Raw genomic sequence first — 18,535 nt, 5'->3', positions numbered from 1 at the left:
TTTTATTTTTCGGATAATTCTCTCGAAAGCTACACAGGAGGTTTTGTTTCATATTTCATAAATAACTGTTTCAAACACAACCCTTCTAAGACTCACAAATTATTTTTCTTGCAAAATGCACAAAACCTCCGGGCCTAAACCTTACAGGCTAAAAAATCACCGTCCTAAACCTCATAGGCCAAAATCAAGCATAGTAAAAATCTCACAGGATGAATTCTCGAATAGAAGAAAATTTTGCCAGGACTAAACATCGCACGAACGAATTTAGATTTCATTTGCATACTGAATGCTAATGAATCTTTGCCGAGCTCAAACTCTAATTTAAATTTATATATTTAAACTTGATTCACTCTACAATTATCATTCTTTATTATAATTTTGACATTTATCAAACAGAGATTGAAGCTGGTATTAATTTGACTACACTGAGAAAAATCAGTTCTCCGAAAGTGGTACATTGTACAAATATACGGAATCCTCTTGCTTACTATAGAAATCAGTTCGAAGCATACGTTATCGGTATGCTACATAGGCACTGCCCTTAGATGTTACATCATGCCGTTGCAGGATGTCTGTTATCTAAGAGTCTTTCTTATATTACATAGACATATGTATGTTATATACGTCTATTTGTATGTGTGATCCTGACCGCCTATATTATTCCATACGGAAAGTGCGTACAGATGGAACATTTATGCAGAAAGTATTATAAAACATGCGTTTTCAGTTATACGTTTGCTGTTAACTTAAAAAAAATACGGAATTTACAAGTGTAACATACGATTTTACGTACGTCACATATGACTTTTTTCTCAGTGTATCTTTGAACCTATTACATATGTTTGTTTTGACAATTGTCGACAGACGTATGGATGCATTTATGAAGAGTTTTTATCTCAGTTTCTTGCACAGTTTCGAAGACTGTTAATAACAATTTATCATTGTTTATTTTAGAGACAACCCTATGAAGTTAACTCACTTAAATTGCTACAGTTCATATATTTGTTGTTCAAGTATTTTAAGTATTACTTATATTAGCAACAATTACGCGGAAACATACTCCAATCTCAAACTCTAAATCACTATATTTAATGAGAAATGACTTATTTTTACATCGCAGTTTAAAATCTTACATTTAAATGTCATGGCGACTCACACGTTTATTATAAAATATCTCCTTGACAAATGTTTAGACCACTATAGTAACGTATAAACAGAAAAACATTCTAGATCAATCGACAGATATTGCTTACATGCTTTCTTATTCTTCTTCTACAAAAATGCTTGAGTACTGCTCCCCTGATTAAGAACGGATACAAAATATACAACGTTGTCGTTGTAGCCTTTATAGAAGAATATATGAAATGTCGAAGTGATTCAAGTTAAAGGACACAAAGAAACAGATAACAGCAGAAATCCTTCTTGAATAACACTCATTTTTTTAAAAAAAGTACTAAAGCACTAATTGTAACTATTTATAAATCCGAAAACAAGAACCAGTTTTGATGTTTCTGTACTTTAAACAGCATGAATGTTACGAGCATTTTCTTAAATTGATGATCTTATGGGCTTCTATCGTCATAAGCAGAAGAAATTAAATAATGAGTAAAGAATATGTCTTAGCATTTTGTAGTTGATCAGTAAATTGAAATTACATTTAAATCATAATGTGTACATAGCAATTTTTTATATTTATGTGCAATGTGCAAAAGTAATGTTTATTATAATAACGTGTAGGTAATAATTAGTTACTACACTAGAAATGATTATCTTATAAACTATAGTACTTATTAACTTAAAATGTACTTACACTGAGAAAAAAACCGTTATCCGGACAGCGATATATTGTACAAATATACGGAATCCATATGTTTACTACGGAAATCTCTACGGAACATACGTTATCCATATGTATGGCCCTTTTCCTGCTTAGATGTTACAGCATGCCGCTGTAGAATGTCTCACATCTAACAGTCTTCTACGTCTGCTACATGTTATATATGTCTATCTGTATGTGAGAGCCTTACCGCCTATATCCAGTTCTTTCTTTCATACGGAAAATATATGTCCATCTGTATGTGAGAGCCTTACCGCCTATTTCCAGTTCTTTCTTTCATACGGAAAATATATGTCCATCTGTATGTGAGAGCCTTACCGCCTATATCCAGTTCTTTCTTTCATACGGAAAATATATGTCTATCTGTATGTGAGAGCCTTACCGCCTATATCCAGTTCTTTCTTTCATACGGAAAATATATGTCTATCTGTATGTGAGAGCCTTACCGCCTATATCCAGTTCTTTCTTTCATACGGAAAATATATGTCTATCTGTATGTGAGAGCCTTACCGCCTATATCCAGTTCTTTCTTTCATACGGAAAATATATGTCCATCTGTATGTGAGAGCCTTACCGCCTATATCCAGTTCTTTCTTTCATACGGAAAATATATGTCCATCTGTATGTGAGACCCTTACCACCTATATCCAATTCTTTCTTTCATACGGAGAGTACTTATAGATGGAACACTTATACGGAAAGTATTATAAAACACACGTTTTCAGTTATACGTTTGCTGCGGGATGTTACTTATGTACGTTACGTACGTTAAGTTCGAAAACTACATTAGTTACATGCGTAACTTACGTTTTCAGGTACGCTTTTTCTCTGTGTAGTTTCTGTAAGTCAGTCACCTAGCTAAATTGGCCAATTCTCAGGGGAACCAATGGTGGCCAACGTAGACAGATTTCACAGTAATCTGTTGCTGATAAAAGGAAGTACAAGTAAATGTAAGACTTTTCGGTGAAACCAAGATTGGCCTACAGGTTATACTTCATTTGTTCATTACTGTTTAGTTTTTATTTCATAATCCATCACGTATTTTCTTTTAAGTTTTATTTTGTACGAGACTGTTTTACCCTCTCGTTTTGTTTACGCTGTGTTGTTAGTTTCCGGTTATTCATTATTTAAATCCTGTGAGAATTTTCCGCCATAGTTTTTGACAGTTTTAAAATGAGTTTGCCTGCTGAATGTTAAATGCGTTTGTTGCTACAACCGTGTTTCGGCCACGAAGAAGAAAAGTTGAGAAAAGTTTTGTATCCATACAGAAACAAACAGGAAAAAAAATATAAGCAGAGTACGATGAATGGATATGCTACGAGACGCCAATAATATATTTATGTACACATGAAAATATGTTTTAGATGAATAAAATAAGAAACAGTCTTTATAAAGTTACCAATACTTCATTTATAGCATGCCAAGTTTTAAATCACGTACTATAACTTACATTGATGTTTGTTTCTCAAACTGTTAGTCGTAAAACAGTAAAGAAAACAAAATCGAGCTACTGAAGATCAGATAATGCTGTAATAAAGACACTGGAAAGTAACAAGTAACCTTGGAGTAAAAAAAAAATAATAATAATAATAATAAAAAATAAAAAAAATAAATAATGTGGCCTGCTAGCGGGTGTCGCTATTGAATCGCCAATGTGGTTATACTCGTATACCATAAACATGGTATTTTCCTGGAGTCATCTCGCTACTCTTGCCGTCAGTTCTACGTTTTCTCGTCAGGATACACATATACATTTTGTTTTGTAATTTTAACAAAATAAACATATATACAAAGGAGTGGCGCAACGCTAGAGGAGGATGTAAGGAGTAGGCGCTTCCCGATTGCCTCCCCACACATGTATTGTAATGTAGGTCAAATAATATAAATCCATTGTTATATCCTACACGTGCTCCATGTTTATAAACAAGACCACGTACTTATTTACAACTGCTACAACAAGCAAACGGATGATAGGCGTCATCATCACCAACAGAACACGTGGCTGAAGATTAACACTAGCGCCTCTACTACTCACGAAGAGGGTATAAAAGATACCGGAAGATTTTCCAACGGCATGAGTTTCGACTTGGCAGCTCCCAACTCTTAGCTTGCCTGGAGCTCTGAGGTTCCGTGACCACTTAGCTTGCCTGGAGCTCTGTGTGACCTTAACCAGTATCTTTGCTTGTGTAGAGCACTGGAAGATCCTAACCACAATCACCTATCTTGCCTGAAAGTCTATGATTTCCTAATTGCAAACCTTAGCTTGCCTAGAGCTTTGGAGTATCCTTCCCTTGGCTACCTGGACCTTGGGATCATCCGTTTACCAAACAAGAATCTACATAGTAATATTATATTGGACTTCGGACCTCAATTATAATCACTTTTTATATTTGTATATAATAAGATTATTATAATAAAAGGTTGTTAGAGAAAGTCCAAAATCCCGTGAGCTAATTGCTTTACCTTGCCAAAGTATTTTTACATTATTATTTTTGACGTAAAAAATAGCTGCCCCTTAAAAATGTCTTTTTTCCTCCTCTTGCTCCGGAAATTAAAGCTGGCGATTTCATTGTATAGAGGGTTCATGAAACAAGGCCAATCAATATCTCTTCGTATCTACAAGCTACTTATATACCCAGACGGTAATTTCTGCCATAACGGACGAAAGTGTTCCTTGTAACGGCCTGCTTCTCACATGTGTTCACCAGCGAAAAGTCCTGCAGGGACGTGGGCAACGCGGTAAAATATATATGTCTATAACAAATTTATCAAAACAAGGAGCCACATGAGGTTAAGGTTCGGCAAACTAGGTGGCCACGGAAAAGGTTTACTATTATCTGAACCATGACCAACTCAGCGTTGTAGAAAATAGAAACACTGTTGATGAGCACTCGCATATTTATCCTTGTACAGACTCCAAAGACGGATGGTTGCTCTTAGTACCTTTATCAATATCTTATATTTTTTCGATTTGTTCTTTCGGTTAGTGCTCTGCTTAATGAATCTAATGCTCGCTTTATAAAGTACGTTTTTATTTAGTTTTTTTTTTTAAATCATGTTCTACGAATCTAGCTTTTATCCTATAAACCCAGCTTTCACAATCTATTTGATAAAAGTACATCCCTTTTATCATTTCAACTTCGCAACAATACCAATTTCAGTTCACAGTGTATATTAAACCCATAAAAGAATGGCGAAACTAAGCAAACAAACAACTTCTTGACAAAGTGATAAAATTATCGTGTCGCAAGTTCTTGTAACTGGCATTCTGTAATGAAGTTCCTGGACAAGTTTGAGCTGAAGAGAAGAATGTTCTGGTCTGGTTCCTTCGCTTGTTGGTTGAGAGTGACTTGGTAGTACACAAAGAAAAAGCTGTGTGGCGTACGTAAAAACGTAGGTTACATGCGTAAATCCTGATTTTTTTGGACTTAACTTATGACTTTAGGTAATATCCTATACAAAACATTTAACTGAAAACGTGTGTTTTATAATACTTTCCGTATAAGTCTTCCATCTATACGCACTTTCAGTGTGAAACAAATAAATACACACAATACAATCAGCCAACAATGGGTACAAAATTTGCTAAGCCCTACTTTGAACAAACATGCTATTGCTATTCTATTGGTTCATTTCTTAAAAAAAAAAAAAAAAAAAAAAAAAAAAAGCATTTAAGTTGGTATATCAGTGAGCGTGGGAATTTCTCTGGATTTTCACGTTTTATCGAACAAAAGCCTTTTTTCTCTTTTTGCTAAATTTACCTACGAAATTTCCCTCAAACTACAAAAAAAAAAAAATCACTAAATTGACTACACTGTAAATAACAGCCATGTTCTGAACGCAATTCCAACCAACGATAGCGTTCTATGCTTGAAGAACATATAAACATATATCTTTCACTTATTAAATAGTTATTTATTAAGGTTTGGTAACAGAATCAATAACAAAAACATTTCCTTGATAAAGCGGATATAGAAACGTAATTTATTGTATGATAATGTTAGATAATCAGGAAAATTTTCATTGAATCATATCAAATACAATCACTCTAGCATTTTCATTTATTTCTCAAGATTCCACAGAACTGAGCACTTTTTTCAACTTTACTTGTTGAAAGTCTAAAACTAGGAGTGAAAAAATTATTTCCATAAATCTGCAATTGTCGAATTCTTTGTATTATCAGCCAACTATATTTTAACATTTCTCATACCCTTAAGTAAGTTCACTTTTCTTTTTTTTTTTTTCGTCTCATTTTTCGTTTCGCGTAGTCGTTGTTGAAGGGAAATTTATATAGAATTCCTCTATTACCAATATTGCCTCTGTTCCAAAATGGACGACGAATGACGTAAAAGTTTTGTAAAAGTTACGATAAGAACAAGGAAACTTTTCTTTTTCTTCTTAAACGATAGTGGTTGGTTGTGCAAGATGGCGCCCGGTCAGATTGTCGTTGTCTTTCAGCCTCAAAAGTGGAGACATCTTTTGAAGAGAAAATGAAAGTGCACAGCACTCTGCTTTTTCTTTCATTCTTTCTTTTCTTTTCTTTTTACCTCGAAATGGTGGTGGTCTCTGGTTCTGCTGAATGACATTGAAAAACTTTTCGATATTTGTTCTCTTCGCTCTGTGTACCTTTTCTCTTTTACTTTTCGAGAATTCCAGCACACACACAAGAGTGTCAAAGAACTTGCACTGGAGTGTTCATTTCCTGTCGTTCACACTCAGTGTTGCCACAGATTTGTTTTTTCTTGTATCGCTAATAGTACGAGCAACGTTCTTAAAATGAAGGCCGTTTGGCAATATCTAAGTTAAAAGCAAGTGTTACTACAAAAATGCATAGTACATTAGAATGTAATAGCAACTGGTCCACATACGTAAGATAAACAGCAACAGTAATATCAGTACCACACATGTGCATCAACATTACATCACTACGAATATATGCGTACAACATAATAGTAATAGTAACGTTTTTGTTTTTATGTTATTACTGTCTACACACATTTTCGTTTCCAACATCCATCTCATCGTTGTTCCGATTACACTATATATGCAACCCGCTGCGTAGTACTGTCTCGCTGGCTGTCTATATGAACGGCGTTTGCAACCTTTCTGCGTGTTCTCCCATCTTCGTGCATTTGAGATGAATCTGCGTCTCTTTCGCATACTGGCCACATATGCACTCAAAACAAAAACACGTGTTTTCTGTTTCGTTTCTTCTTTCTTGCTGATCCTTGCCACCCTCTTCGCTCATTTTCGTAACACATTGTGGCAATATGGTACACGTCATTGGTCCATTTCCGGATGTTCTATTTTTCTCCGCATGGGTGTTTTCTAATTCATTGCCTTGTGTCGACTATGGGTAGTATTTCGTACATTTAACCTTTTCCGATATCTCCTCTCGTTCTTATATTCCACATAATCTCATTTTTAACTCATTTGTGTGCCCCATTTGACCCTTTTAATGCGCTTGTTGGCGATATAAAAAAAAATACTTGTCGCTTTTTTTTCGATGTTTTCTGTTTGCGCAATCTCATCACAATCGGCGTGTTACATCGCGGTACAGATTTGTTAGATTTAGACGACACTAGTTAAACAGAAATTAACATCGACGAGTTAATGATATTTTAAGGCTATACGTCATTAACCATACACTGTACTGTCGTTTTGCTAATATTATAATGAAGAGCTTCAGTTTAACGGTGACTCAGTGGTAGACCGTTGACCTTTGATCCGAGGCATCACTGATTCAGTTCTAGGACAATGGAGTTTATGGTGGACGAGATCGTGTCTGTTGGTTTCCTCAATGTTCTCCCCCATTCTCATCCCACTGATCCTTTCATACGCATTTGTTTTCATAAATGATTTGTCTCCCGTGCAGTTTACATGAGGAAAGCACCCATCACTTTTTGTTGGAAGAGGTTCAAAGTTTAGGTGGAGGGGTACAATAACAAAAGATATAGTGTCTATGTAGTATTGAATGAGTGTTATTCTACAGCCGAAAAAAAAAATTAAGTGCCAACACCTATATTCTCACGAAGAATGATAAAATAAGATTGTTTTTATAAGAAAAGAAAATGTTTTACTTTTCCCACTTATGTTTTCCACTCTTATCATCTTAAGGGTGCTGCCAGTCATTCTGTTGAGGATAAGGAGGGATATCTCATGTTGTTGTGATCATCTACTTCTGGGACTTGAGATAGGACGTCCGGAACTTGGTAATCGTAGTAATATCTGGAAGTTTTTGGACTACTCTTGGTGACTCGAACTATCCTTATTTCTGCATGCAGTGATTTGACTTCTTCAGTGAATTATTATTATTATTATTATTATTATTATTATTATTATTATTATTATTATTATTATTATTATTATTATTATTATTATTATTATTATTATTATTATTTTCATTTCGTAAAACCATTGTTAAGAAGTAAAATTTCCCAGAGGGGAGGAAGTTAATATGAAGCATAATGAAGAAAAAAGGTAATAAGAGATTGTGGTTTCAATTAGAGTTGGAAACATTGATATACATTGCTGCTATAGTTTATAGTGCTGCCACCTACGAACTTACGTTTGAGAAATTGACCTATCGAACCTTGCAGTTATACAAGGTAATTTACTCAGTCAACATGTAATTTATTCCGTTAACATGTAACATTTTTGACAGTGAAATTGTTTCGAAATTGTGTCGAGAAGATGAAAAGTTAAAAAGAAAAGTGTATCGTGGTTTGTATAAGGAATCGGGAACATTATGAGTGCGTGATTAATATTCACTAATTCTAAATTTCAAAACCTTTTTTTTATTGTATATTTTTAGTGAACGTTAAGGTGAGTATTGGTCACCCACTTGGGAATGGCCCCCTCTCCTATTATATTTAAAGTGCATGTAATTATTAGTGTTAGATTTGGTAAAATATTTCGAAGTGATATTTTGAAACTAACGTAACCTCAAAGTTTAATCAAAATTATTTGAAATTTAATGAGTTGTGAGATAAAAGCTAATTTTCGCCTTCCGACATTTAACTGTGATTGCGGAGCAATTTCACAAAGGAATCGGTTTGTTAGTTATTATATATTTATATATGTTGTCCGTTGAATTATTTGTTCTAATAAATCATATATCTCAGTTGAAACTGATTCCTTACAATTTCAAACTATTAAATAACCCTTTCACCAAGTATTGCTTTTCGTAACCACTCGGAAAATGCAGTGTACTTGTCGTTTCTTTGACATGATTGCTGCACAGTACAGATCATGAGTAAGGGTCAAATCTTTAGTTTATTTCAAGTGTTTCTTTGCTAAACAAATATAGTTTTATTAAGAAAGTGTAAAAATGTGTATCGAGTTACGAAGTTTTTTGGGGGGGGAGGGGCTCAAGATCCAGTGGTCCCCTTCCATGGATGTCTCCCTGGCTTACGTGCATACTGTAGGACGTAAAACTGAAACTTTTTCTCTCTCGTATTATCATGTTCTCCTGTATGACGTCAGAGAGAACCAGTGACGGATCTATCCCTGGACCAGGTGGGCCTAGGCCCCCAAGGTTTTATGAATGGCAAAAATAATTTAAGCTATTATTTATATATTTATATATTTTTATTTATATATTTTATATATTTTTAAATATATAAAATAATATATATTTTATATATTATTATAGTAAACTAATGATATATACAGGGTGTCTCAAAAGTTCTCTGATCTAGAATAACTCTGTTATTATAGGAGTCACAACAAAATGTAAGAGGGGAAACCGTCTCCAAATATGATATTTTCAGTTTAAAGTGAAGGAATTTTTTAAATCGGACGACTCGTTTGGGCTGTACACTCTTTATGCGCGCAATGTTAAATGAAAATACAACATTTCCATTTACCTGGATCCACAACATAAGCTAATGAAGTTGGTGTCTTTTACGCTAACGTGTGAATGGCCAGCCTCCGTTTCAAACATGTCCTTGTTCACCATACTCTTTACAAAATTTATCCACCTCCCGGTAAGTGGCAACATTGCATTTTAATTAACATTGGGCGCCTAAAGAGTGTACTGCATAAACAGCTAGTCCGACTTAAAAAAATCCTTCACTTTAGATTGAAAACATCATATTTGGAAACGGTTTTCCCTCTTACATTTTGTTGTAACTCTGATAATAAAGGAGTTATCCTATGTCAGGGGACTTTTGAGACACCCTGTATGTCATAGTCTGGATTCTGGCTGGCTTCTCCAGATTTATACCTTCTAGATCCGTCACTGAAGAGAACCAATTTCGGAACGACAGCTCCAAAAGGTTGGCGTCTACTGTATGTGATAACTACCATTAGTGTTCAACCTCAATGAGGTTAAGAGGGGTCCTCACCGTACATCTCTTCTCTGATGTAAATACTAAGAACATACTGAAACATTTAATGCAGCTGACTGTATATTTGACACAACAAATAGCCACCTGTATGTACCATACGAGGTGATTAATCATCCCATTTCGTGAGTACGTACGAAAGTATATGACAAGAACAACGGGATGAAAGTGTAACCAGAAAAATAACCATGTCATTTACATAGACAGGAAAAATTAGATAATTTATAGAGATCTCCCGTCCGGCAAAAAGAAATAAAACCCACTAATACGAACTTGACACGAATATTAATGTTTAATTCTTGTCTTAGTAATGACTGTTCCCGGTTTTTTTTCCACCCCAGTCTAACAGCGATCTCGATGGACATATTGGAGAACAGACACATTACGTATGCGACATTTATGAGATGTTCAGTTGTTAGTCACAAGCCAGGCTCCATTATACACGGATGCAATACATACATGTACCACAAGCCATTTGATTATAACTGTTCTTTTCCTGCTCTAATATAACATATCCTATATGTTCCATCTCTGTTATTGTAACTTTATGTGCCTATGTGTGGAGTGGACATATATTTAATGAAAGTTCTGAATCATACCCTGGTTTGGATTTTATATGATGACTGTCATAGTTTGATGTTCACATAAACAATACAGGAGTGTTTCTCAACTGGGGGACGCATATCTCTAATGGATCCTGGGATCAGATTTAGTAGGCTGTATACATGGACTGTCATTTTGAAACATTTCCTTGTAACAGTGCCTTTCCTTCCGAACTCTGCCTACTTCTTCACGATGGTACAGATTGCTCGAATAACAGTTCTGTGAATGGATGAGTAAAATAAAAATTCTACAAATATTATTCACTGTTTAGCAAAAGAACTGTGTCCATATTGCAATCGATACTTTTCATTAAGCAAAACAAAATTATTTGCATGAATATAAAATATAATGCTCAGTTTTTGAGGAAGTTAAGGTAAACGAATTGGTACGAGAACTGATGCTGTATGACTAACCATGTCACAGGGTACGTAGGCAGAAATGTATTTCGGGAGGGGACCACATTCCATATGAGGATAAATTATATTAACATTTATAAAAATAACCCCTAAAATTAGACTAAAGATACAGAAAAGTCGGAATTTCAGGGGAGGTCCGGACCCCCAGGACCCATAGCTTGGCTACGTCTTGCATGTCACTTATGTAAATGAAACTAATGCTGAAATATACCTCCCCGAAAACTCTTCGTTATGCCGCTGTCAGAAGGACGATATAGAATATACTATGGTTAATGAGGTCTCGAGTTCAATTTCCGGTGGCACTCGGTCGAAACATTGTAAAAGCCTTTTCAAGCCAAGCATCCTGAGTGAGGTTTCCCTCATTCACACGAGGTAAATGTCGGGATGGTACCTAACTTATAGGTCCCAGGCCGCTTCCTTCCTTCCCTTTTCCCGGATAGTGTGCTCGCCGAGGGAAGTCATCCCTCAAACGTGACGGGCTAAATGGCCTTAGATGCCGACAGCGCAGAAATCGAATTCCTAATACTAATCCTATGGCTAATGAGAAAAAGAAAGTTGGATTGGATTGGAATTGAATTTCCCATTCACATGTAGCTCCAATAGCGTGCAATACTGTACCATTATACATCACTGTTATGTTTAGTAATAATAGTGCATTTTAAAACTGTGCACACTTGTATATGGTGCTATTTATAATAAAATATTTTTATACTGAGTTGACAACACTGCTTCACTTATGTCAACACTGTTTATGGTTTTCGATAGGGCATTTTGTTCTCACTATATTGTGCAACTTTTGATTTGATTTTTGAACGGTTTTCAAAATATATACTTAAACGTGCATAATTCCATGATATAATTCTTTGGATATTCAAATTTTAAAGCTTCCTAGCTCCTATCCTTCTGGTCCTTAGCACCTTAAATTTTGCTCAAGTTCATTTCTCATGATGCTGTATCAGATGTGCTATGTGGCAATCAGATTTTAGCGACAACTTGTGGGACCCTCCCGTGTTAGTGGTCTGTTCCCTTAAGGTAGTTATCCATATATAATTTACTACTATTGAAACAAAGATTGTACGGGTTACACACTTCGCCGTTAGATGGCAGCAAACATCCTCCATATACCAGTTTCGATATATCCCTCGTCTCAATTCTGATTTTTTTTTTTTTTTTTTTTTTTTTTGCTTGCCTTGTCTGCCAACACCAGCAGGAGAATATAATCCTCTTTACTGCCGTTCTCTTCTAAGCTCTTCCGCATACGTTTATGTTAATAGTCGTACATTCTACGAAGCACGTAAATTGTACACATGGCTCAGTGATTCTATTTTTCAGGTGAGCAACATCAATAATTTTACACTGGCACGCAATAACTTCCAAGTGACGTCAGAGATAAATATCCAGAGAGGTCCGAGGATCATGGGGCCAAGCAACTGTTCCACTTTGACCTATCCATGTACCTGAGAATTGTTCATTAAGCCACCTGACAATGTTGGTACCATAATGCATCGGAACGTCATCCTGTTGTCAATATTTGAGAAGTGTAACAGTTGTCAGGTAGATCTTCGTTTAACAAATGTGGTATAACAATGTTTACCAGCATATCTCGATATGTCGCAGCGTCGAGAGTTCTATCAATAAGGATCGGTCCAATAACTATCTCATCCCATATGCTGCAGCGTACAATATTACCTTATCTATACATTGTGTCTTTTCAATGTGGATTTCAGTCAGCCAAGTACCGAATATTCTGCCTGTTTTCTTCGCTTATAACAAAAAAAAAAAAAAAAAAAAAAAAAAAAAAAAAATTAGCTTCAACACTAAAAACAATGTAATATTGTAAACAGTGTATCACTTGCTCTTAGCTCCAAAGCTCACTCACAAAATTCTTTCGTAGGTCAGGTCATCATCGGAAAATTTATACTGAAGGTGTATCTCATAAGCGGCCACTCTTCCTACTCAAAATTCTTTGGACATTTTTGACTAGCACCATTTTTATTCGATGAACGTCGCTGACTCATTCTCAAACTCTTTAGTCTAGCGGCGTTTTCCGAAAAGGGGCCTAGAATTTAGTTAAGGGGTACAACATGTTACCGAGTACCAACTGATATATTTTCATTTATGAGTCCCTAGAGAACATGAAACGGCTTGTTGGAATTCTTGAATTTCTAAAATTACGCCAGGAGCCGGCATTTTGTAAAGTGATGGCAGTTGTCAGAAATACACTACTTTGTCTATAAACATACATGAAAAGCGTTCAATATATGTATATTTAATATATGTTTGTATGATATGAGGTTGTATAAGTTAAAACAAATTATTTAAAATGTGATACTAAGACGCATAAAATATATTTCTATCTGCGGCCAAGAATTTTCAAAATGGCCGTCGTATTTTTAATTAGCCAAGTTTGATGTCAAACAATATGTTTAAAGGGATGCAAAATTCAATGAAGATGTTTAAAATGAAGGAAAAAGCATGTGAAACAAGATTATGAATATTTGTTCATCAATTTAATATTATGCAAACACTCACATGTTGCACTACTGACTCAATTTCAAATAAGGGGGGCGCGGTGGCTCAGTGGTAGAGCCTCCGGTGCTTGGGGTCCATAGTTCGATCCCAGCTCGCGCCGTGTGGACTTTGTGGTGGACAAACACCGCGCTCGTGGGTTTTCTCGGGGTTCTCCCGTTTCCTCCCACTTTCTTCATTCCACCATTTCACTCATTTCTCATTATCACCGTCTCCTTTAGCCTAACCGGCAGAATCGTGGGACGTTAAACTTAAAGATTTCATTTCATTTTCAATTTCAAATAAGGGGGCCGCGGTAGATCAGTAGTACAGCGTTCACTTCTGGTGCATGAGGTCTCTGGTTCAATCCCAGCTCCCGCCAAGTAAATTTTATGGTGGACAAACACCGTATGCGTAGGTTTTCTCGGGGTTCTCCCGTTTCCTCCAACTTTCTTCATTTCATTTATCTTTCATCATCACCGTCTTCTTTAGCCTAATCGGCATAAAAGTGGGACGTAATACTCAAAGATTTCATTTCATTTCATTTTCAATTTCAAATAAAAGCCTTTTCTCCGAAATCGCTACTATGGCACTATGTGGTAATCATTATGTATAACAGCAGATAAATATTAATAATATGACTCAAATGAGAACAGATACAGAATTTACACACAATAGCTAGTCCATAAGTATGAATTGTCACTTTTCGATTATACAATTACTTTTTTTTAAATATTAAAGCTCTTTATGTTTTAATTTATTTTCAGGTTCAATATTCTTAATTGAAGATGGAACCAGCAATTGTTTTATCTTCTAGATAAGGAGCTCATACATCTCTGAAGCCGAAGAGGTGCGTCATTTGCTAAAGCGAAATATGTGATGGTCTAACAAGCTTAGGGAACGAGGTGTCCTGAAACTGAAAGAAGCTGTAAAGAATCGTATCAAGTAGTATTACCAGAAAAATGTAGACATTTTGGATAGACTTGAAGAAATTGACTTAGAAGCAGAGTGGAATACAATGATTTTGTAATTTTTTTTAACCATCGTAGCTGCTATTTTGACATAACCAACAAAACTAATATCAAGGGATTACAAAGTAAGTTCGAAAAATGTCACAAAACGCCACTATCACCTGCTACCACAAAACAGGCACATCTATTATATGAGACCCGCGGCTAGTTACCTGTCGCATTGTTCAACCGTTTTACAAATACCTTTGTGTGTTCTGTCAAATTGACAGTGGGAAACCAACAAAAATTGTTGTGACCAAACCCATGCCAGATAGAATACTAGAAAAATAAAGAAAAGATGAAACTCTTTAATTGTCGATTATCAGGAATGTTTAATTTGATCGCAGGCGAACCTAGATACCGTCCTCCCTGCTATGTGAAGAAAAACAGACAGTACCAAAACAGCGATATCTTTAACAAACTTATCCATATACTCAATACGGCTGCTGTTGTGTTTGCATCAGTTGCACTTCGTCGTCGTTTGGTTCGAGGTAAATCTTGCACATTTTCAATTGCATTAAATTTGCATATGAGTTCTCTCAGGACACTATCGCGTCGACACGTTCTGTCATCGAGTGTCGATTAGGATGTCACGCGCTCGTCAGCTGCTATTACTGGTAAATTGCGTCCTCCAACCAAAAGAATTACTTCTATTCTTACTTCACGAGCTAACAATTTGACGTGTCGTCTGCAAGAATCAAAGTTGAAAATAGCAGTTTTTATGGTCACACAACGCTTCGTAAATCGTTGCTTAGCACCTACGTAAAGGAGCATACAAAATATGAAAATGGAACAAAAAACATAAAACATATGCAACTGGTGCGGCGAACTGCTTAGAAGGGAACGGCGGCCATGTGGAACATGCTCTGTGATGGTGTTTGTTTACTGTTTTTGTGATTTACAGATGTTATCGCCAGTGTTCGAATCAGGCCGGTAGCCAGCCCAAAAATGTAAGGGGGCCCGGCTGAAGTTAGGGGGGGCCCGATCCAACCATTTATAGTTCATCACCATATTATAGTGCATTTGCAAGCCTACTGTGAAAATTTTAGGGGGGCCAGAGAAAATTTAGGGGGGGCCAAGCCCCCTAGACCCCCTGGATACGGGTCTGGTTCGAATTGGGGTGAAAAAAGCAGAGGCGGTATGTTTTGTTACAATTTGAACTCGACATACCGGTTATCTAAATGTTGAAATACAGTGAGGGTATCTTGTGTAAAAGATTGCATTTTTATTTATACAATAACCGAAAATCACTGGAGAGCTTCTCTTTACTTACGGGGAAGGGGGGGGGGGCAAGGAGAGACTTTAATTTTTTTTCTCCAGAAAGTTGTTAGCGAGGGATCAAACATATCCCCTTATGTTGTATTATACAGAATTATACACGAAAATGCTCAAAAACAGTTTTTATAATAATTTAATGCGGGAAATCTCCCGGACCCCCCACTCGACTGACAGGTATTCCAAATCCCCGGAAGAATCGCCCCCCCCCCACAGCAGACAACCTCTAAATCCGCCTATGTTTAAAACAACAGTTATACGTACTTACATAAGAAAGAAACAATTCAAAATGGAACATCAAAATAGAACTAGATGAACTTTTTTGAACCTCATTTTAACAACAAAACTAAGGAAAAAGATGTCGGTGTTGTCAACTTAGAAATTTTTGCTACATAAGAAATGAACTCTTTTTACATGGAAAGCTATTCGTCAATTACTGTGTATAAAAATGGATTTATTAAAGGTATTCTTCAGTGACGGTATGTCTTGATCACTGAAAAATCAGAAGCGGTATGCCTTCATCACTGAAAAACCAGAGGCAGTATGGCATACCACCGCATACCGTCTCACTTCGACCACTGGTTGTCGCTCAAGGATGAATGTGGTTGCTGTAGTGTTACAAAATGTGTTTTCAAACATAATCTTCCTTTCGAAACACCCTGTAGAGTCCAAACTCTATCCTAAAATCGTTATTAAGTGCACCGCCGTTACAGTTATCATTGAATAAATAACACAATCCAGTTTCTTGTTGAAAGAAAGTGTGACTTGATATAGCCTATCACATGACCATTGCTATTTGAAATAACGAAGTTGAATTTAATATGGCTACCACAAATGTGGTGGACGACGATCATAATAACGACATAAATGTTTCCCTCTGTCCCTAATACATATACCATTTGACTTCAGATTCATCCCATACACAGTTGGTTAGTAAAATATCTAGCCTGCTCTACACCAGGTGGGGGTATTTAAAATATATATATATATATATATATATATATATATATATATATATATATATATATATATATATATATATATATATATATATATATTGTACCCCATTTATGCACTTACACATACTTCGATCACAATGAAATATTTCCGAAAAAAAAAAGTATTATGAACCATTCTTGTATTAAATTTTCTGGTCTACAAATTTTCTAACAACTACTGTTCTTGTCGTAGGACCAATAATTTACAGAATTTTTCCGAAAAAATCTTTAGTTCCGAAAAAACCTTTGACCTCTATAAAAGGTTTAGCAAGGGTCAATTCGTTGGGAATTTTCGATAACGTCAATATGAAGGGCAACAAAAATGCAGCTTTTTTGAGAATTTTTCCACAAAAAAGTATTTTTTTCTTTTAAAGTATAATTTGACTGAACTAGCAGTTTTAATTGCGTTGCTAGTTATCAGCAAGGCAATATGTTAAGTAAATGCGCTATAAGTAGCATTGAGATAGTAGCTACACCTGGCGAGGGAATTTCTAATTACAAAACAAATTTTCTTGTTCCGTTCTTAATGTAAACGAAAAGGCGAAAACCGGTATCGAGTGTGAGATTTTCTTTCGTTTATTGGACCGTGTTTTGTTTATTCTCTCAGTTTTAATTAGAACAATATCCTTAGTAACAACATTTAAGTCCCTGAATCTCAACAGTTTCCACTTAGAACAAACAAAAAGAGAGAGAAAGAGAGAAAGAGAAATGCTCCTCAATCGAAGGCATCCATTTTAACCACTTTGTTTAAAAGGGTTATATCCCGTCTTTATTTTCGTCGCTTTCAACGAACGTAAGGGTTATATTGCTTTTAACTTTGATCACATAAACACCCTTACTAACACTTTTCACCTGCTTTAATTTTAGATAGTACAAGAGCTGTTTTCATTAACCCTTTGCTTTCGAAATGAAACTAAACTGTTGCGAACACCTCACAGAAGGGTATTTCTATCCCCCCAGGGAAATAACAGAACTCTTTGATCGTTACTGTAAGAATACTCTTCAGTCGAAGCACATTATTTATATATTCTTTTGATATATATAACGGGTGTTTTAAAAGTTAGGATATTGCCTTTTATCTCTCTCACTCTCTATGTCTTTTTAAACAAGTATTTGTGTAAAATGCTAATACAAGTATTCCAATGATTGCATTTTAAACTAGGGATGGTATTAAGACTAGTCTCGGGTCTCGTCTCAGTTTGATAGCGGTCTCGATTTGATCAGCAGATGCTTGTCTCGATCTCGGTCTTGTGTCGGGGACCAGGTCTCAATATGGTCTTGGTTTCGTCTCGAAATAAATTGTGTGAAATTTAACATGTGTAAGTAGTATCATCTGACAGTCTGTCGTTTCTTATTTTTGTTTTCTCACTTCAATCTTGGCTGAAGAATTATTGTAGACCGTGTACCTATTCATAGGTAAGTGTTTAACCTCCTGTTTCTTTGTATGTGTGTTCGCGGATTCATTCTTTAGCAGTTGTATTAAGTCTTGAATAAAACCCGAATGTGATCCAGATATCAATTTTAAGCAACAGATATTGTC

Source organism: Thermobia domestica, chromosome 13 (assembly GCF_964235325.1).
Source record: "Thermobia domestica chromosome 13, izTheDome1.hap1.1, whole genome shotgun sequence".
Classification (NCBI taxonomy): Eukaryota; Metazoa; Arthropoda; class Insecta; order Zygentoma; family Lepismatidae; genus Thermobia; species Thermobia domestica.
This window is presented reverse-complemented; position numbering follows the sequence as displayed.